General features: G+C 38.6%; 1 long non-coding RNA gene across 1 annotated transcript in view; it reads right to left on the bottom strand.

Annotated features, from left to right (window-relative positions):
- LOC140680671 (uncharacterized) overlaps positions 1-11,622 on the bottom strand; it is a 182,617-nt gene extending 170,995 nt beyond the window's left edge. The window contains exon 1 of the long non-coding RNA XR_012052027.1: positions 11,036-11,622. This is a non-coding gene — a long non-coding RNA (uncharacterized lncRNA). The remainder of the gene's footprint in view (positions 1-11,035) is intronic.
- Between the last annotated feature and the right edge of the window lie 10,419 nt (positions 11,623-22,041).

The raw sequence follows: 22,041 nt of genomic DNA, 5'->3' as shown, positions 1-22,041 counted from the left end.
GATGACATTAAACCTTCACCTTATTTCAAACTTTGTCCTTTTTTGTGGACTCTGTAGTGGACTATCCATTAAAAATCAAAACAAAAGGTATTGTATTCTCTTTCTCTTTTCAACAATCTTTCATACATCCAAAGACAGCTCTAATAAACATATTCTTTTCTTCAGTCTCTCCTCATAGAGTCTGTTTTCTAGATTTTTTTAAAAAATCTCATTATTCCAGTAGATTTCCTTTTCAAGGTTTAATGTTTAATTATGAACATGATACATAAATAAATTTATCCTCTGATAAATCAAAGGGCATTATTTCCCTTTTTATATTAAAAAATATAAATGGTGATTTAGTTAAATAAAAATCCAGATGTTAAAGGAAAAACAATTCCATTTTGATGGGACTGAAAAGCACTGTTTCAGTTTTTTGCCTAAGCATCATATTTGCGAAGGTAGATTTATTGGAAGATTTGTGGAGATTTTGAAAACTCAGAATTTGTCTTGAAAGAAAAAATAAAGTCAAAAAATTTACAGTGACCCTGAGAAATTTAAGGTACTCAAGAAATCAACTGAATAAATATAAAGAGAAAAAAAAGCTTAAGTCTGCTGTGAATGACCACAACGGAAGTTGGACCCCAAAGGGAAATGTAGTGGCCTCCATGGTGTACATTATGATTTTAGTACTGGGTTTGTGTTTCCAGGAACAAAGTTCAGCAACTTAGTTGCTGGCCAGCAATTCAGAACACTGAGAAAACTTCCTCATTGCAGTTTTCCCACTTCCACTGAGCTTATTCTCATTTTGTATCCCCACTTTCATATGAAAACATCACAATTTACAGCGACTTGCTATTATTTCCTGTCATATTCAGAACTTATTGTTCAAATTTCCTTCTGTAAGGATGCAGTTCTCTTTATCTAAAAGCACAAGCCAGGGCCCTCAATAACAATTAGGTTCCTTGAACATAAAGACAAATATGGTGCTAGCCCAAAAGAGTTTACAATATACAAGTCAATACTATTTTCGGTTGAGCTGATGTTCTCTAAGAACAATGTTGCATGCAATAAAACTTCCCCAAGGCCAGAAAAAATAGAAATATCAGAGAGGGTTTTGGATTTTTAGCTGTCCATATAATTGATTTTTCCTTCCATTAGTCAGCCAGTTGAATATTTCCTTTAACCTCTGCTACCGCTGTGTCTTGCATTGTTTGTTCTTTAAGGAGAATATTTCTGCACAAGGTTTGCGCACAATAAATGCAGAAAAGTTGAGTATTTGTAAGCCTGCAAACTCCAGTAGAATGTTTAGAAACAAAGGAAAATAAATAAAACTGTGACAATGCTGAGTTCCTGCTCCAGTGGAAAGACTATTCCTGAGTTTATAATTGTCAATGAAGCAATTAATAACAGGATTTTTTCTGATAAAGTTCTTCTAAAGAAATCTCTGCCCAGCATGAAAGTAAAGAACCAGGTGATCAGGGCTGCGGAGAAAGTACAAGGATGCAGAACATCACTTCTATGTAGGATGCTGCTTGTTTACAACTTTTATCTCTACATTACTCAGAAAAAGCTCTTTAGTGGGTGTGGACTGTGTTTAAATAACATCTATGGAGGGCTGATCTTTCAGTAGATAGCTGTCACTATAATAATATGTTTGAAAATAGAAAAGGTTGCTCAGGTTAAGGGTTGGATAAGGCAGACACAAAAGTAAAACGATGGGGAGGCGGAAGATTAATTCCAGAATAAGGAAAAAAAGCCTTTTGGATCAATGCACGGTGCTGTATTTGAGGCAAAATATCTGTAGGTGTGTTTGAGCTCTTATCCTCCTTTCTGCAAAAGTTTTTTCAAGAAAAGTGTATTTTTATCCTGTTGCATGCATTCTTTCCTTTCTCATCTGAAACCATACCCAGATTCTAACTGCACAGGCAGGTGATTTCAGTTGTCTTAAACTTCGTTTTCCACTGAAATTCCTATTAATTGAAAAAAACCTCCAACTTTTGAATTTAAATAATTAACAATAATAATCACCTCTATCTATATTAACTGCCATTTTTCAGAACCTCAGAGACTTGATCTCAGGATCTCAGGTTCATGAAGCACATGGTCTTGATGGGCTTGAAAAGGGATGCAGGAGGAAGTGGTCCATGGGAAGGTTCCCTACACCTCCTTCCCAGACAAATTCAAGATGTGTGTTTAACATCTTGTACCAATGGACATCTCCTGCTTAAAGGCTTCTCCAGTGCACAAAGGCCACAAAATCTGAGTTTTCATTTCATCCTCTTCAGCCACCCCTAATTTCCAAGGACTACTCCTCTGAACAGCACATCCTTGCCCAGAGCTGCAGTTAAATCCTTGTGTGTCTGCAGGCATTCTCTGCCTGCAGTGGCACAAAAAAAAAGTCCCAATTCTCTAAAATCCATTCATTTCAGACTTCATATTGATCTTTTTGATTATTTTTCCTTTCGACTAAAAGAGCTTGTCAAAATGCCAGAAGATTCTTTGTTTCTGGAGTGCAAAAGAGCTTTCTAGAATATAGGGCAGACTGACAGCTATCATTTATTTTCCCTGCAGACAGAGCAGACAATATTTCCCAGCATTTCTTGGTGTTAGAGTGATAAGGGAAAAAAAATCACTGCTGACTCCTGATAGCAACAAAAAGGCATAAGATTTAAGGAAGTTCTGATAATTTAAGTGGTGAACAGAGCAAACTGACAGGTTATCTTCAGAGAGCCAGGAAGGTGCATGGATATGATGAAGGAGTTTAACTTGCTGGAATGTTTGAATGCAGGATGATCAGCAAATGAAGGGAATTATCTAGAATTCATTGTAACCTTCCTTATCTAGATGCCATAGTGGAAAATAATAATAATTTGTTGCTGACTGCTCCCTAACAATTGTTAATCACTGGTCCTAGGCTGATTTCTGGCCTTGACCTCTTCTTAATAAATCCATATCTTTCCAGCACATCATCTTTTATCACAGTTCTGTTCTGAAACACTCTGTATCACCTGCCATTGGTGACATACAGAGGTCTACCAAAAGAGAACTTGCCTGTCCATTAAGATTATCAGCAGTAGCTTTTCACACCAGGTCCTAGTAGAGGGCACATGAAAACAAAAGTCAGATTTACTTTTTCCTGTTTTGGATATCTATCCCTATTTAACCCAAATTCTGCCATTCTGGGAAAAAAAAAATAAAGAAAAAAGTAATCAAATAGGACAAAAGGTTCAAGGCCAGGTTGGATGAGGCTTGGAGAAACCTGGGATAGTGGAATGTGTCCCTGCCTATGGCAAGGTGTTGGAACTGGGTGATCTTTAAGGTTCCTTCCAGTCCAAACCATTTTGTGATTCTGTGACTGCAGTTGTTAATTTTCTCTGTGATCCTCTTCAGATTAAAATCACAGGCATTTCTGAATTAACTCATGTTTATTGTGCAGAATGGGGAATGTTGCAGAACATCTACTTTCACTCCCCATCTGGTAACTAATATACATTTGTATTTTGACAACTGAATACCTGAGGGCCATTTCACAGTGGGAGTGAATGTACATTGCAAATAACTCCTGGTCATGGCCCAGGTTTTACACAGAAGCCATTGGGTTGAATTTTCTTCCTGCTGCTCCTCCTAATTTCACCCAGATGTGAGACCCCAAGGTTCGTCCTAAAAGCCTGAGACATTTAAATTAACACATTTCATCTTTCATAGAATTTACTAACCAAAAGACCCTGTGTGGACTGTCTGACTGCTGCTGGCTCTGAGGTACAATCAGGACAGTTTACACACCAGGTTTTATCCGCTGGATGGCAGATATTTTTGCCCTTGGGAAGAACTATCCCAGCCTGTGCTGCTCAGACTGATGAGTTTCCTGCATCTTCACTGCAAAGCCAGAAGTTGCACTGGTACTATCTCAAAGCTATAGACTGAATGTGAATGTGTGCCAAGCTCATCCTGCCTGGAACAGAAATTCAGGGGAAAATCAGTTTTGTGGGTGGTAAATCTGGCCACATGGAGAATCAGCAGGCATGTGGAATGTGTGCTGCAGGACTTTACTCTGCATGCCCAGAGCCATCACCTCTGGTACAAGAGGGGAAAGAGTCTAATGGGATGAGCCTTCAGAAAAAATCAGAGCTTCTGCAGCCTGTGAGCTGGGTTCCTTTTCCTCCTGGGCTGTCTGCATTGTGTCCAACAGAACTCGCACATAGCTCATGACAAAACTTTGTCAGGAGAGAATTTAGCAGGGCTTTGATGGGGCAAAGCCAACTGCAACACAGACAGGGGGGCAGCATTTGCTGCAATCCACAGCTAGCCTTGTTTCAGTGTAAGACTTGTCACTCTTAGGAGGACATATCTTTTTTGTGGATAAACCAAAATCAACTTGATGATCTTATAGACTTTTTCAATTTCAAAAAATTATGATTGCTAAATAAGACTGACAGCATTTGCTGCCAACAAAATGATGCCTCTCAGAACATTTCTAGTTTGGCACTGAACAGAATGGAGGAAAAATACACTGGAATAAAGCAACCCACCATATTTGGTTTGCTGTGTATGTTAAGCTTTACAATCATAACCTTGATTGATCCAAATTAGTAATCTTTGCTTAATATTTATTACAATTTTGTCTGCCTGTGCAGAACAGAAATGAGTGGCTGAATGCATCTTGCTTGTAAGGATGCCCAGTTGTTCTGGAGCTGCCTTTAAGTGTTACTCTATTCCTGATAAAATCTTGTTTGGGGTAATTTCCCCTCAGCAACAGCACAGCAGTGAATCATAAAAGAATGAAGAAGTGACAGCTGATGCAGTGCTAAGGTTGAACCTTGATTTCCAACTAAAGTTTCATTTTAGATACTAGTCTCCAACAAGAGGCTCTGTTGTTTACTTTTAGGCAATTTGTTTCATGTCTCTCTGCTCCTTTTCCTCTGTGTTGGTCAGGCTTGAATTTTCAGCAGTTGATCAACATGTCTCAGAGGACTCTGGTGAGAGAATCTCCGCAATACTGGCAGGACACCAATAAATAAATGTGTGCTAAACCAGAGCCTTGTTATCCTTTTCAGTGTTGCTGTGAACGATGGGCTTAACTGATGAAAGGGAAAAAATGAAGAGGTTGTGAGTCCTGGGGAGACCAGAGTGGAAGGTTGCATTAAAAATTTGGAGAAACAGTTTGAATTTTGGTTCATGGGAAGTTTCAATACTAATAAAAACCAGTATAAATTGCTAAATTCCTGGGAAGGAAATTAAATTCATGTAACGTAGAAGTAAATTGCTAGACATTAGCATGAGAAAACACCATAGAGGTTGAAATTTTACAAGGATGAAGGTGAATGGTGTAACCCTGGAGCAGAAAAGGGAACATTCCCTTCAGGGCTGGTTTAATGGGATGGGTGTATGTCAGTCTCAGGGGGGAGCTGCTCTCATATGCTCAACCTCAGCCTTGTTTATAGGGCATTGAATATAAAAGATGAAGATCAAGAGAAGGACAATGAAGATCTAGAAAGATACTGTGCATGTGCTGGGTTTGCTTCATCTGGAAAGGGGAATCTTGATTCAGTTGCCAAAATAAGTCTGTCTAGAAAAACTGGAGTTGTCTTATGTCATTCCTAGTATCTGCAATGGGCAGACCAATGGGAGGGAATTGGAGACGAGGCAAGATCACTGAGGCATCTGAAACAGGGCCACATGTCTGTATTTGGACCACTGGATCACTGACCAAAGGATAGGAAGAAAATATCAGAATATTTTAATATCTAGGAGATAGCTGCTGCTTCTTGTTCTTGCTCTTCTTCTTCTGCTGCTGCTTTTTCTTCTTCTTCTCCTCCTCCTCCTCCTTCATTAATGATTATGATTATGATCTTTCAGTGGCACTAAAAGTCAACTGAATCCATCACTAGGATCCAAGAGTGAGCTGAACTGTTCTCCAGGATGTGTTCTCTAACTTGTTTAGCTCTCTCCTGACTAAAAGGAGACCTTTTGATATCTATACAGAGACACCAAAACATGAATTTCTTGCTTTCAAGCTGATCTCCAGGCTGAGATCTCACTTAGTTGCCTGAACCACTCACTGTTCTGGTAGGGTGTGGATACCCCAGAGGTCCAGTGTTATTTCTGGAAAGTGGTTTTGACTACCTCAAAGCTTTTCATATGGCACTGAATGCATGTGTATATGGCATTCACATAGGGAAACTTATCACCTGGAGACTGAGCTGCATGTTTCCCTTCCTTCTAGGACTGTAAATGATGCAGGTTTTGCACTCCAAAAGGAGAATGACACTCCTGGAAACAGAGACCTTTAATAGCTTCCTAAATTAGATTGTAGGTAGGCAGATCTCCAGCATACATGTGAAAATGTCACTGAATGTGTTTTAATATAAAAATTCCTTAGGAGGGTACCTCAAGAGGGATGTGTGGTTCTCTGATGTTGGGGATTTCTTTGCAAAGTGCAGATATGTTTCACAGAGTACTGGAATCATCAAAAGGGTTTGAAGGGATCTGAAAAATCTTCTGGTTCCAAACCCCCACCTTTGTCTGGGACACCTCCCTCTAGACCAGGGTGCTCATTTCTTTAAAGGACACTTTCCCAAAAGGCACCATGAAAGCTGGGAATGGTTTCTCTATTAAAGATGAGAAAGGGAGCCAATCTGTCACTTTAGGCATTCACCTATCTTCAGAGTATGAGCCTTTGGAATGACTAATAATGAATCAAATCCACCTGATAATGAACCACTCATTTACCCTTCACTGAGCTTGTTTCTCCACCCCAGCACCACTGAACAGGTTTTCACAGCAGCAGCTCACACAGAGAATCTTTCAATCACCACTGGAGACAGTGTGGATTTGTATTGATCCAGGAGATGCATGTGAGACTGTATGTCATGTAATAGTTTTGATGAAAATATCAGAGCTGCCGTCACTCTGAACAGCACCAAAGGTTGGTCTGCTGATCTCTAATCAAAGTTTTTGGGTATGCTCCTATGACAAAGCCAGTAATTCAGAGTGAAAATTCTCCACAGGGGCCAGTGTCATATCAATCTTATTTAACATCTACTTAAATGTTATTCCTGCTAGCTACAATCAGTACACAAGTTCAGCTGCTCAGACAGACTACATCTTGCCCCTCTTAGCTCCCTGATCATGTCAGTGAATTATTCCTGTCATTTTCCTCACCTTTTTTCTCTACCTTTACTCCTGTCTGTCTTCCGACTTTGACTGTGTCATATTGAATTTAGCTTGAATTCCAGCTAGTGACAAAAAAAAAAAAAAAGAAAAAAAATCAAGTTTGCTTTGTGAAATGCCTCGCACAATTTCAGGGCGTCAAAAGGGGAAAATCGACATTTGCTCGCCGAGAGTGAAATGTCTGCATGAAGATAACCCATCACTCCTGTGTTCACTCCCCATTCTCCCCCTTACACATCTCAAGAAAAGTGATACTTCCTGATACATTTGGGCACCACAGAGTTTACTTGATAATTTCATTTCTAGGGAATGTTTTCCCCAAGTGCAAAGATTAATATGGAGAGAAGGATGGAGTTTTGTGCTAGGGGAGATGTGTTTATTGGCGCTGCAAAGTGGAATGGAAAAGGTATGAGAATTGTGGTTTTCTTGCACAGGTAAAGGCAGTGGTGTGTGGCCCAAGAATATTTTCAGAGGATCTCAAATGATCTGATTTAACAATTATTTGATTATCTGCACCTGTGGCTTTAACGCAGGAGGAGGCTTTATAAAACTGCTTTTAAAGTGTGAGTTATTGCCTCCATTAAATTGGCTAAAAAGAACCAATTCATTACATTGAATATTGTGAAATGTCACAACTGCACTGGTGTCTTATTTAACATGTACAAGACTAATATAAGGAAAGAATTTCAAGTAAATATTGAAACTTAAATTATTACCCCAGAGCTAACACAGTCTAATCCACTAATTCAGTAAAACTACAATCCCCCCTTCTTTTCCAGGAAGAGTTATTCTTAAAGAAGCACAAAGCACATTTAACATTTGTTTCAACCTCTATGTTTTCATAGTTTTGTACAGTCTGCCAAAAAAAAAAAAAAAAAGAATATCAAGCACAATTTAAAAAGTCAACAAAATAACAACTTTTATTTTACTGTTTGTATGTAATGAGTAATCAGCTCTATAAATTCCCCCAACTCTGCTATTCTGGGTACTGTCAGGTTTTGCATAAGCTGTACTGATCCTTATCAAGAGTGTGAATCCAAGTGAATATCTTGTTATTATCAGAGGTGTTGATTTAATTCAGACTCTGCAGTAGCAAGTTTTCAGGAAATTTGTTAAGGCTGTATTTATGTTCAAAACTCTTATTTTTAGAATTCTGTCAATCCAAAAAAATGTTTAAAAATCCATGTTAGTCATTTAATGTGCAGTTCATCTCACCTAATATCTGGAAATCTAAAAAACAAAGAGCTACATCTGAGCAGGTCACCCTGACCTCTTTTGATAGTCAGTAATGAAAAATAGGCATTTTCAGAGGATGATTCATAAAATCTGTTTCATCTCCAGTTTTAGAATACTAGTTTACTCTTTATTATTTCCTTTTTCTATCCTTTATGTCCTTTCCTTGTGTAGAGTCAAACTCTGGTATAGAACATACTGTTGAAATCTCCCAGCTGAAGCAGGTGAATCTTAATTCTCAGCAATTTTTGAGTTATTAGGAAATTTTAAACATATAAGACCTAAACTTTGATCAGCAAGAACTTTAAGGGCTCCAAACCCTATATCTAGACAGCAAAATCAACAACAAAAAAATGTGTCCAAAAAATTATTCTGCTTCCATCAAACACAGACTTCTGGTGGATTAATAGATCTTAGAGTAAGGATTTTTATTTTCTTAATTATAGAAGTACCCTGGCATAGAAAATAAGGATGACTCCACAGACTCAATCTGTTGGTTTTGCATTATTTTCTGTGTTTGAATTGTGATGGAGTTTACAAACTGAGCTAATCAACAAGTCTCAGAATCTACTTTATATTATTCAAGATAGATTTAAACATTTCATACTAAATTAAAAAAAAAGGTAAATGAAAACAGAAAAACAAACAAAAAGACATAGAAAAAGCAACTCCCACTCTGTATTATATGAAATGCCAAGTAAATTGGTAGACCAATTTAAGAACAAAGTGATAAATACCTACTGTAACAGCTAAAAGTGAGAGATCAATAAAAACTTAGCTAATGGTTTATTTAAATTAGGGAAGTCAAAACTAAAGGTTTGGTTTGTTTTTAAACACTGATATTTTTCTTACAAACAGTTCAATTTTAAATTCCCAATAAATTTCAACTGTTCATGGATATGAGGATACAGATTGAGCCTTATAAATGTAGTAGTAATCATTAAATCCCAATGTATTCACAAATCCCAATGGCAGTGACTCCTCCCAGTATGAAGAAATTAAAAACTAATAAAGCTATTCCTGAAAGCCACCCTGTAATAATTATGCTGTGGGTTTGCCCTTGTAAAATAATTAGAGAAGCATAACACATAGTCACATATATTTTCTCAATTATTCTAATCACATTTGAGTTTTGCAGATAGTCCTGCAAAAAGTTTTCAGTTATCCACAACAATTGCTCCAAAGAATTTGGCAATTGCTACTTGAAATCAGTCAAGCCAGGATATTGCATCAGTTTGAATTAAAAAAAATCAAATATTTGATGCTTTAAAGTGAATTTTAATGTCCTAAGGATATTTTTATGAAGAGAGAAATCTTTATTCCTTAAACTTTTAGTGCAGTATAGTAGATTCAGTTGACTGATAAAAGCACACTCAATTCAATTTTTCCTTCAGGATTTTTGGGTGGGTCATTGTAATTGAACATAAAGGTTTTAAATATTTTGACTTTCTGCAACAGTTTTAGCCTTAATGCAGAGTAATAAATTTATTTTTGAGAACTTCTTTAAGGAAAAGAATGTTAAAAGGTAAATATGCATATGTATATGTACATATTTCCCTAATTTCTACCACTTGATGTTTAATTTGATAGTGACAGCTCTTGGTTTTCTTTCTCACAAAAATGCCGGAACACATGTATATAATTTAATTCCATTCTGTCCTAGCAAATTCTAGCTTTATGTGATGAGATGCAATCAGTGAGAAATCACTAAGAAATACTGCTTATGTTTAAAAGTTAGAAATATCTTTCTGTATTTTACTGTCCCCTGAATTTACCTGCAGATGGTAGTTTCTGATATTTTAAAGCTGTATAGCTGGGAATGTCTTTTTTACAAAAATTCCGATTCTCTTTCTCCTCAGCCAAATATATCCTTCATTAGTTGGGTTTTACTGAGAGATAATCAGCTGTCACCTATCTCATGAATTATATTCAAGGTCAAATTAAAGGCAAACAGGCCTGAGCCAATGCTGGCTGAATCTAATGGAAGGGCAGGCTAAAAGAAGAGTCAGAGTAATCCTTCAAAATATTAAAAGAAAACATGAGGGCATTCAGTTGCTGAAGTTCAAAAGGGAAAAACCTATGGAGATGTTATTTAATTTATATAAAAACAAAGATGTCTAAAAAATTTATATAAAAGCAAAGATGATTCTTTTGGTGGGATTCAGATGCCCAAACTTGGGCATTTAAACCCAGCAGAGATGCCTTAAATTATCAGAAACCCTTGTATAATGAAGAACACAACTTAGAAGGGACCCACAGCTTCCCAGAGTGGATTTCTCACTGGACACCTGACTTGAAGTTCAATCCTCAATGTGTCCTGGGAAAGATTCAATCAATTTTTTTTTTTGTTGCTTTGAAGATTAATTTCTGTTGTTAAGTCCAGCTTGCAGCACTTGAGGGGAGAGGATGCCACAGCCCACTTCAGCAGCAGGAGAGGCAGGAATCTATTGACCCAGGAGAAGGGAGCCCCCTCTGCAGGGATCTAATTATTGAGAGATGCCTCTGCCAGAATTAAAGTGCAAACAAGACCATAGACTAAATTTAATTGTATAGATTGTGTTTAACAGCAAATGTGAGGTAGAGAGATAGAAATAAGGAGAGGTGAGGAAGGAGAAAGAGAGTGAGAGGGAGACAGATTAAATAAATTTACCACGACCACATGGATTCCAGCAGCATCCCATTGGTCTTCTTCTTGCCTTCCCAGTGCTGTGAGTCCCAGAGTGCTCTTCTGGAGGTACCATTTTATAGAATCCAGGTCCAAGATATCCACAGGGTGTAGGTTCCATTCCCACAACTTGTTCTAGCACATCTGTAAGGAGTTTCTTCCTTTCTCACAGTTTGCCATGGAGGGAATTTTTGCCTGTGTAAGGCACCCAGAGCTGACTCACCAAGCCTGGCTGCCTGTTGTTGCCATCTGCTCTCACCACAGGATCCCACAGCCTTCGCAGTGGAATCTTCTCTGCTGTGCTAATTCCAAACCTTCCCCTCCATTTAGGTCTGGAATTAGCAGCTTCCTGTTGTGGTGCCTTATCTTAGGGCAGCTTCCTTCTCTGACAGTGGTTTGAGACATTTCGCTGCATTCTCCAAGTGCTTCCACTTTTTATCTCAGGACCTCTGTCAGGTCCCCCAGCTTGAGAGAGAACAGGTAGATGGCACACTTTTCATGATGAAATTTTGAATATATTAATCTTTGGAGGAGGAAAAATTTCCTCCTTCCACATATCCTGCTATCCAAGGATCAGCAGGATATGTGGAAGAAAGGGAGGAAGGAAAGAAAAAGAAGAAATTATGTAAGGGGGAGAGATAGGGAGTGAAGGAAGGGAAAAAAGGAAGGGAAGGAGGGAAGACTTCAGCTCTATCCAGACGGTAACATTTATAAAGCACAAGCTATTGAAGATTTGGACATTTTAACAACATTTCTAGCTCAACTAAGCAGAATATGCCTCAGCTCAATTTTACTTCTAGTATTATTATTGTTATTTTTCTCACACATAGTATTGCAAACTCCTTTTATACATTTTAATCCTATTTTGTAGCTGTTCCTCTACTGCAGGCAATTTTGGGTTATTTCTTCCCTTCCTCTCTCGAGCCTGAAAATCATATATTTTCCCATCATATCTTCATGTTCTTTTGGTCCCTTTCCAGTGTGCCTCTGTCCTTGCTGGAGCTGACAGTAACTCTTAGTTTCACAGAGGTAATGATTATGTTTAACTCATTGCTTCTCTCTCCTTCAGATCATTCATGAAGAAGTAAGGCCAGGCCTTGTTTATATCCCAGCTTAAAGTCTTCCCAAACTTAAAATACTGTTCTTTAGCATTGATAATTCCATAATTTGTGTTATGAAAATTATAAATTATATCTTGAAATAACAAAAACCTCCTGTCTGCCTGCAGCCCCCGTGACTGGTGAGTCATTTGGAATATCCACTCAATGTGGCTGTATAGATGTGGCTGTAATCAGCAGGGCAACTTCCACTGAGACCTTCTGAGAGCTGCCAAAAGAAATCTGGATGATGGAGTCACTTGTAGATTCACCAGTTTGATCTGCATCACACGAGAGCCATGGGGAGCATTTCCATTATGCTGGAAACAAACAGTGCAATGACATCCAAGACTGGACTGGTTTAATTTAAATGAGAAATCAGAGGCTTCTGGGATCAGGACTGCATTATCTCCACAGATGTAGAGCACAGTTTCATTTTTTCATCAATCTGCTTACATTAAATTGATATAGCTGAAATTTGAAGGCCTTTTATTCTCCTTGTAGAATCATTCAGTAGGATTTACCACACTTCTGACCAAAATATGTGTTTTTACTTATATTACTCTTCTGCTACCATGGTCAGAGTTCCAAGAGAGACATGTATTGCATTACAGTTCTTCTGGTAATAGGTTTCTCTGACAAAAGAAACATGAGATGTAACCATTTATTCCTATTTGAATCTCTTTTAGATCATCATTTCCTCTAAAATATTTTTTTCCAGGTGTATTATTCACTTATTTAGGAAAGTAGGAGATTGAGGCAAGGATTTGTGGATGTGCTTTGGGGTGTGTGTTTTTTTATTAAACCCAGTCCCAGAAATAGTGTGAGGGCCTTACCCTGCATCACTGAACTCTGTGGAAATTGTAGTCTCTACTTAAAGCCTTTCTGCAAGAATTTAAGGCTGTGTCAGTGAGCAAGAAGAATAGAATGCTTGATAATTCCCATCTTGAATCTGATTCAAATGCTATTAAATTAATGGTTTTTTCCCTAAGGAGCAAACAGTCCAAAGCCAGGTACCATTAAATGTCTTTAATCAGGTTCATGTTAAAAGTGATCATTCCTTTTTCCCTGAGGATAATTAATAGGACATGTGAAAGATTTAAAAGCACAAAAAATATAGATAATTCTTTTCAATGTTGTTCATGACATCTGCATAGATTTTTTTTTTATGCCTTAGAATAGTGAGTCCTACATCTGCTTTCATATATAAAGGATTTATTTAGAAATAAGGCTGTGTTACACTACAGCACTGTAAGGCCAGAAGAAGAGTGCCTGTGCTCTCCAGCTCCATACTTTAAGTGACAAATTAAATAAATAGGACAAAAACTGGAGCAGCTCAGTCCTTCATGGAGTAAGGACATAAGGGACCCACCATGATTGTTCTGCTCATTCTTAAAGGATATTACCTGCTCCAAATCCTTGCTGAAATGACATTTCTCTGACTTTTGTGTGACTACACAAACTCTGATGATTGAATCCAGCAGTCTGTAACTCTCAGCAGCTTTAGGATAGAAAGGAGAAGAAAGGTTTCGTTAACAGCACAAGGAAGGGGTCGGTAGCAAAGCCGAGGCATCAGGCTCAGCTTGTGAGCATCCAGCCCTGCTCTGTGCACTTTGCAGCCTCTCCTCACTGGGGCTGGTCCCTCCTCTCACCTCTGCACTCTTCCTGGGTGTGGATGTGAGCAGCCTGACTGAACTTAATGGCTGAGCCTGCTCCTCCACAAAGCACTGAACCATCCTGGTGCTGACACTCCTACGCTTTATTTTCCTACACAGCAGCACTAGCTTAGTGTTTCATTTGGTTTCATTAGAAGAAAATGATTTTTTAATTATAATTAATTATTTCTCTTAATATTTTCAAGACTAGTGCTGGCAGAGGCTTAATAGCATCCAATCCCTTTTTCAGTAGAGAACATTCCTTGCATTCTCCTCACATCTCCATTATGGGCTGTCACAGGCTTCACGCACAGCACTAATGGCCTGGGTAGGTGCTCATAAATATCCTGTTCGTCTTAGGAGTGGTGTAATTGAGAGTAAACACAAATCAGCCATGTTTGCCCACTCCTAACATGGGTATTACAGGTCTGTCCCACTTCTCCCTGTGTAGTCTGGGTGGCTTTTCCTGATTTAACACCAAACTGCTGCACTGCTGCTCTGAGGGGCAGAAGAGGCTTGCTGAAATCACAGCAGTTCTCTGTCGCTTCTGTCCATACCCAGCTGTCTTAACAAGGACTGAGGGTTTGTTTGTTCAACAATCAAATGAGTCAAGCTTACAAAATTAATGGAATTTACCTGGAATTTGCCATTCAGTATCTTCTAAGGCTCTTTTTTTTTTTTTTTTGTGTGTGTGTATAATGTGTTTTTTTCTGTGATACTGTGTTTCCCAAGGTTTCTGCGGTTAAAGTGCACATCTTTATTTTCCTTCCAGCTTCTCTCTTGGCTATATTGTGGTGTGACCATGTTGGGTGGACCATGGATGAATGCCAAGTGCTCACCAAAACTACTCTGCCACCTCCCTCCTCAGCTGGAAAGGGGAGAGAAAGTATACCAACAGGCTTCTTGGCTGAGGTAAGGACAGGGAAGGATCACTCAGCAATTACTGTCACAAGGAAAACAGACTTGAGGTAAATAATTTCATGTATTACCAATCAAATCAGAGTAGGATGATGAAAAATAAAAGCTAATCTTAAACCACCTTCCCCCTACCCCTCTCTTCCTAATGGGTTTAACTTTATTCCTGAATTCTTTACCTCCTCCTCTCCCACAGTGCAGGGAGGTGGGGAATGGGGGCCATGGGTCTGTCTTGGATCTGGCTGGTCTTGGATCAGTAGGACACAGGGGAGGCTTCCAGCAGCTTCTCAGAAGCCACTCTTATAGCCCTGCCTGCCCTGTGCCGGAGCTCTCCCTAGGTCGGGGGTGGCTCTGTGTGGTGGAAAAGTCTCTCCTCCAACCTGAGCTTTCAAAGAAAGACTCAGTATTCTTCTGTTGTCTGGTCACAAGGCAGTTTATTGCAAGTTATCTAAAAGATTTTCTTCTCTGGCTGCTGTGGTTTGCTCACAGCTCAGGCAGAGGCACACACACACACTGACATCCTCTCTGACTCCCAACTGCTTCTTCTCTCCCCGCCCAGGGCTGCTGCTGTCTTTTATATGGTACATTACGTGTTACATGTTTATAGTTTTTCCCCAATGCCTATTACCTATGTTAAATGGTGCTTTTCTATCTTTTATATGGTACATCACGTGTTACATATTTACCGTTTTTCCCCAGTGCCTATTATCTATATTAAATGGTGCCTTTCTACTCTAAACCAATCTGTGAATGCCAACATCACCAAGAACATGGAGGTAAGGAAGGAGAAAGAGGGAGGACAGGGCAGGCCCAAATCCCTCCATCCTAAAACTCCTAACCCCCCTGTACAAGACCTAAACCCCCCCTGTACAGCACTCAAAAATTCTTCCCTCTACTTTGTGACTACTCCTCTAATATCTAAACTTTTGTGAGTTCTTGTTCTTCCTGCAAGGTTGGTAAATCATTCCATGGTTCAAATCCAAAATCACAGCTGTTTCCACTGTCTGCCATGGTCTCAAACACTTCTGACCTGGGCCCGGAACATCCAAAAATGACTGAGGGACATTTTGAGTTCCGACAGTCCAGCTGTTGACAAAACCTTGGCATGCAAATCCAAGAGAGTGACATTGCTGCTGACACCAGCTTCTCACAGGTGCAGCCCAGCTTTTTCTCTCTCAGGGAATTTTGTTCTCCTCCTTCCATTCTTTCTTCAACACATAATTTCGAATTATGAACTCCAGTTTGACAGCAGAGCCTGGACCCTCTTTATTCTTTCTAGCATGCAGTGATATAGTTTCCACCTTGCTCCTAAGGGATGGCATAGAAACTATATTTTCCAAACAAGATTGGCCCAGCAGATGTAAAAGAACTGAAATCACCAGCTCATAACTCACTGCACAGAGGCAGTCACTGGCTCAAAGGATAGTCTGCATGTGATAAACATAGTGACTTAGTTTAATAAAGCACACAAGCTTTGAGTTGAGGACTGAGTTTGACTTTGAGTTAGTCAAAAATGCTACAAATATTAGGGCAAATACTTTAAAAATATTGTTTAGTATAAAGCTTGTGCAGGAACAAATTTACAAAAAGAAAAAATACATTTATCTCTTTTTTTTTAATATAATTTATCCATTAATTATTTCATTTTAAGATTTGTGTGTGTTAAAATTTAAAGAACAATTCTATCAACAAATTCAAATTTTTCAGTATGTCCTGTTAAAAACCTAGTGGATTTTTCAAACTAAAAAAAGGACAATGATCACAGGGGCTATTAAGGAACTGTGGGTAGTTTGATAAGAATATAATTTTTTTTAAATCAGATTTGCTGTAATAGCTTTGTAAGGCACCCCTCTACCTGCAGGAGTAAAGCAGGGAATAATACATTTAGCAGGAGCTGCATGTTGACTTGTTGATTCCAATACTGAGAATACTGGATTGTGAAATCATCTGTGCATATAAGCTCACGTAACATCAGAGCCTCAAGTATTCCTTGGAATTAAGGAAAACAAAGAACACAATTGCTCTCCCTGCCTATTTCCCATTTTCCCCTTCCTCTCTCTCCACAGAAAGGTAAGGGCAAGTGTCCAAAATCCTATGAAGGTTTCTGAATCCATCTGCAGCAAGGAAAGATCTTTATTTTTTTAACTGTTTACTCTTTCTCAACTGCATTTCCTTATAGTCTGTGAGGCCAGGAGAAAGACAATATCAATATATTTGATACTAAATTCCCAGTGTGTCATTTCTTCCCTTACATCTCTAGGTAGCTTTGACAAGCATGGCAATGGTTAAACAACATGAATTCTCAAATTTTTTTTTTAAATAATTATACACTAGAAGGGTTACATCAAGAGGTGAATGCCTATAATTTGTTCTGTGCCAGTAGCTTTCAATTAAATCTCAATTTGATCTCTTGGAGTATCCTGGCCCAAATTTGCAACTAATTCTACCTCAATCTTTAGAATTTAATCAAGTATTTAGGATTGAAGAAAATAATTTCTTAGGTGCTGCAATGACTTTGTAATCTTTCACAATGAGATACTGCAATGACAAACATGAGCAAAACTAAAAGCACAGTTAGGGTGGGATGTTTGAGGGGGAACCATAGATCATACACATGTTCATTCTATATGTGAACTACAGCAGGTGAAGGGGAACACCTGCCCTGTGAGGAAAATCTGACAAAATTGATGGAAATACATTGATATTTATGTAAAGCAGTTAGTAAAGATCAGGCGCAAAAAAGAAACCTCTACAAGATTAAAAATTTTGTCAGAAAAATAGTAAAGATGAAACAGTAGAAAGACATTTCAAGATTGTGGCAAGTCATTCTGAGTTTTTAATGCCTCACAGGATTGATTTTTTTTTCTTCTTAACTGAGAGTCTATAGAAGTGTCAGCCACTGAAGATTGTGGGAATAATTAATTTAACTTATGGACCTATGATATGCAGTCTTGCCTGGACTCTACCTTCCCTGAGCAAAAGAAAACAACATTTCTGTACACCTTATATTTCCTTTATCCTGACTAGCAAGATGCAACAAGTCAGCCTGACGTAGCAGTGTGAAATCACAGCATTTGCACTTGTGTGGCCTGGATTTGGGCTGCTTGCTCCTGTTTGTGAAGTGTGGTTCACATCAAAAATGAGCACCACCCAACCCTCAGGATTGCTGAGAATCTCAGTGTGTGATGAATGCACGAGTACTTCTCTGATTGTCTCTCTGTGAAATACATAGAAATATCACAGCTAAACGAGGGGCATTTTCCCAACCAATTTGCTGACAGCGTGAAACTTGATGCTAACAAGAGTTTTGCAATTTGAATGAGTTTTAATCAACCCTTAATGGAGAGTTTCTCTCTGTGCTGAAGTTATTAGTCACATCCCCTTGATTCCAATGGTTCGGGGTCATACTATAAAGGTGCTGTATTATTTCTGGAACACAGAGAAATAAACAAGAAGTTGCTGTTGCTGTCTACAAGGTCCTCGTTTGCCATTCATTTGAATCCATTTCTTCTTACAAACACATGTATGTACATAATTTTGAGCCTACAATGTTTTCCAGATAATAGGATACTTCTCATAAGGATTATAGCAGTGGCCAAGCTTTAAATTAAATGGAATTAAACACTGAACACACTTATCTATTTGCTCTTGGGTGTCATTAACACAGAGTTAGGAATTATATTTTTCCCATAGAATTAGGAAGCATATTTATTCCCTTACTCAACTCTTAAGGCAAGGAGATTGTTTATTCAGCAATTATAACTCTCCTTTGTTGTGTTTTCTTTTGGTTACTTTATTCACCTTCCACTATCGCTTGCTTTGACACAGTTCACTGCAAGAAATAGCCTGTCATCATCTGTATCAATTTCAGTTTCTACTCTCTTCCAGCTCTTGTTACGCTTCCCAGCTTCAGATATGTTGGGATATGAAGCAGATATCAAGCAAATACCAGGAGTCTGCTCGAAGTACCAGAAATGTCTTGGGACTGGACAGACCTCAAAAGTGTGTGTGTGAGCGACACAATTTTCCAGCCAGCTCTGAGGGACTCCTTACAGAAGGAAAGATGACATTTGGATGTCATCCAAGACATTTGGATGAAACCCAGTTGATGAAGTAGTGGCTGTGGGCTTCATGAGTGTACGTTTCCTACAGAGATTCATCTTCAACATCTTGTCTACAAATACAAACCCTGAATAGTGAAGGGAGACAGGCAATGAAATGCCTCAGTCCATATCATTGTGATTTGGAGAACTGAGAGGTCATCTGAGTCACAGAATTGCAGGATGGGTCAGGCTGGAAGGGACCTCAGTGGATCATCTAATCCCACCTCCCTTCTCAAGCAGAGTCACCCCAGAGCACAGGGCTCAGGACTGAGTTCCATTTGGTTCTCAAATCCTCCACTTGCCTTTGTTTCACTCCATTCAGTCCCTCTTTGCCCATCTCTCCAACCTGCTGAGGTCCTTCTGAAGGGCTGTGCAGCACTCTGGGCTGTTGGCCACTGATCCCAGCTTCATGTCACCAGTGACCTTGCTGAGGAAGCATCTACCCCATCACCTAAGTCATTCATGAACAAGTTAAACTTGATTCTGGGCCCAAGCTAAAGAAGTGCCTGTTTCCCTAAAATTAAATCTGAGACCAGGATTCCATTCCTCATGTCTCCATGTACCAGCAAAGGGACTCTAAACAATATCTGCAATAAACGCAGCTCATATTACAATCATTACATCCAGAAGGCTTGCTTTTCATTTGGCATCTTTCCTCACCCCAGAAAAAGATAGTGAAGCTCTTTTCAAATTCACATATGACATGGAACTTTTTAAATGCAGAATTCACTCTTCCAGTGATATCTCCCAGTGCAGACATCCCCCCATCCCAAGACATTTCAATGAGCACATCCTACAGGTATTATGTAAAACACATAAGGAGGGATGTGTTCAAGGTCTCCAGCTCACATTGCTCCATTTTACTAAAATCCTCATATTCCCCTAGAAAAATAGGCTAGAATGCAGATGTCTGGCTTCTCAGAAGAATGAACTTGACACAAGGATGATCAGACGTCATTCTGCCTCAGTTCTTCCCACTAGTGCTGTTCTACTTTGCATTTAATGTTCAAAAATCTTTGGAGACAGAGAATTGGTCCTTATCAGGATAATCAGGACATGCTCTAGAAGTGGGACACCTGTTTTTTTTTTGTTGTTTCAATGCTAATGAACATTTATTTAATTTGCATATAGTAGGACACCAGCCATTGGTGAAACCAAAAAGGATAAAAATTTTCCCATAAGTGCACAAAATACGACATAGTAGGAACTCAGACAGGTGGCTTGAGATGTTTCCTTCATCTCCCTAAAGGAAATTTGGATTCACTGTTTCTTTCTGCAGGGTGACTGCCTTTGCCAGCAGACAAAGTCTGCTGAAGTCATGATGAATCAAGACTCCATTTAGCTTTCATTTTTCCAAGTATCTTGGTGTTTTGGTTTTTGGTTTGTTTGTTTTGTTTTTTTTTTTCAGAGCAGTTACATAGCAGATTTTTCTTCAATGAGAAACAACAACAAACCCAAACTAAAACACAGTATTTATGACTCTCTCTTCTCTCCCCTCCCCTTTCTCAGTTCAGCAGTCACACCAAAAGGTCCCTACTTTGAGCAGGCTCTAACCCTCATGATTAGATTCCCAAAGAATGGCAAAAGAGTTCCTGGAAATCATTCTTAAAATCACCACTGCCACTAAGGACTAATTCCATTTATACATCTTGAGCAAGCAGCAGGGTTTATTTTGGTGTTTGTGTGTGAGCAGAGCCTTAATGCAGATCGCACATATTTGTGATCTCCCTGTAAGCTGCAAGGATAGGTTCCTTCACCTGAAAGCACACATATGCAATCTTCATATGCAAAATGTCAGTTTATGACTACTAGAGAGACATATTTATTGTTTACATGCATTTTCCTAACTTCCCTCCTTACCATTCTCATCTGTTAGCAAAATCATTCAGAAGATAAGGGAAAAAAAATGTCAAAAATTCAATATATTTTTTTTCAGAATTCTTCTTTGTTATCTGAAAATACAACTCCTGCTGTACATATTGGAGTTAAGTGATGATAAAACCTTGGGCAAAATAAAAATAAAAATAAAAAAAATTAAAAGAGATGAAAAGAAAATAATCATACTGACATTTCCTGGAAAATTGAATGTTCTTTTTGTGCAAACACTGAAGACTGGTTTCATTACTGAGTGTCAAGAGTTCACTTAATAGCAAAAGCTCCTGTGTGTCACTCAATCTACACTTCAGCATTTTTCCAACAGGAACTTGCTTTGTGTAGGACATAAAGTACTGGGGTAGGTGTAATGTTAAATGAATAATGAACTTATGAGACGGCTGTTAAGGTGTTCTAACACCTTTTTAATTGCATGGGCAATAGGTTCAGGGTATGCCTGCTGAAACGTAAAAAAACACCACTTCATGACGAATTCTGAAATATTTCACTGCCAATCAAACACTGGACTGCAGCACCCAAGTCTGCAAAAAAAACATCGTGGTCATTTTGTTCTCCCCATCTATGATGTTATCTTCACTGTAGGTCTGAAAAGGGGTTGGTAGACAAGTTGACAGTCTGGCATTACAGCCTCAGCTCTGAAGTCTGGGAGATCAATCTCCAAGGTCCATTAACTTCAAATTTTAGGAAGACTATAATTACATGAGTGTTAGTTTTGCCTTGAAAGCTAGAATGGAGACTTCATGGCTTGAGTGGAGGAGAGAAATATTTATTCGCTTTTCTGCTCTTAGTTTCCTCTGTGACTTTGGTCAACTTACTGCTCTTGGAAGTTATGTCTAAAAGCTGGTTCATTACCTGTGGTTTTCTGCAGTGAATATTGAAATCTGTGTATGAAAAACATTCCAGAAAACATCATCTTACCACCCCTATTATTTGTTACTTTTCTGCCTCACTGCTTACAATCACCTTTGCCATAACATTACTAACAATTGGACTCAAAAGATTTGTAAACAATTTTCCAAGTTATTATGTTAATTAAGTCTCTGTCATAGATTTATATGCAATGAGAGGTGTTTTTGCTATGGCATAGGTATATATCCGACTCTGACCTAACTATTTTGCAGTTCCACCTGTGGGCATTACTCAATAACCTTTTTTATTATTTTCAATGCCCTGAGTTTCAGAAAAGTAAATGGTTTATTGGGAAGTGAATAAAATGAATTGAAAGTAGAGGATTGAAGGCAATTTCCAAACAGGATAGGAATCAGCCAACACATGAAATTATTTGCCAAATAAATAAAGGTCAACATGGATTTCATGATGTTTGAATA

The sequence above is a fragment of the Taeniopygia guttata genome, chromosome 1A, assembly GCF_048771995.1.
Source record: "Taeniopygia guttata chromosome 1A, bTaeGut7.mat, whole genome shotgun sequence".
NCBI classification, from domain to species: Eukaryota; Metazoa; Chordata; class Aves; order Passeriformes; family Estrildidae; genus Taeniopygia; species Taeniopygia guttata.
This window is presented reverse-complemented; position numbering and strand designations above follow the sequence as displayed.